General features: G+C 46.2%; 1 pseudogene; it reads right to left on the reverse strand.

The window, feature by feature from the left end:
- Positions 1-555: 555 nt before the first annotated feature.
- Positions 556-574, reverse strand: part of LOC143610303 (uncharacterized) — a 3,825-nt pseudogene continuing 3,806 nt past the window's right edge.

A 574-nucleotide genomic window follows, 5' to 3' on the forward strand; every position in this document is an offset into this window, starting at 1 on the left:
AATACCTAAAGCCTCCTAGCGAGGAAAGCAAAATATGTTCCAGAGATACCATGGTAGTAAGGCCATGAAGGTCTTCACTTGGTCATCACCTCCTTTGCTGCAGGTGAGAAAGGGCCTTGCTTTCCGCTGGCCTGATTAGTAGTCAGACTGATGATCTACCCGTCTCCGAGGGGTAGACCAGCCGGCAACTCCTACGGCAAAAGATATGCGAACTCCTCCTTAAGCAAGCGCTATGCTTCATCCTCAACAAAGTCAACGGTTCTAGCCTCCTGAACCGTCATAATGGACTTATAAAAAGCCTCTTCTGCCCGATTTTGGCCGTTTTACTCATTTCTTTGATTACCTGGGCATAAGACTGCCCGCTCCACCACGTGCATAAACTAATGATCTCATGATAGGCCAAAGCGTGACTGGCCAAACTCTGTGACAGGGATATAAAAAAGGGTGCAATCCCGATTTCTCTAAAGCGCTACAGAACTCAGTGAGTGAAATAATACGGCGATCCAAAATAATGGAATAAAAGACATAGGAACGAGCAAGGAATCTTTTTAGCCCCAACGACAAATGAACCTAG

The sequence above is a fragment of the Bidens hawaiensis genome, unplaced genomic scaffold, assembly GCF_021521415.1.
Source record: "Bidens hawaiensis isolate Kalapana, Puna unplaced genomic scaffold, B.hawaiensis_p1.1 tig00025577_1, whole genome shotgun sequence".
Lineage (NCBI taxonomy): Eukaryota > Viridiplantae > Streptophyta > Magnoliopsida > Asterales > Asteraceae > Bidens > Bidens hawaiensis.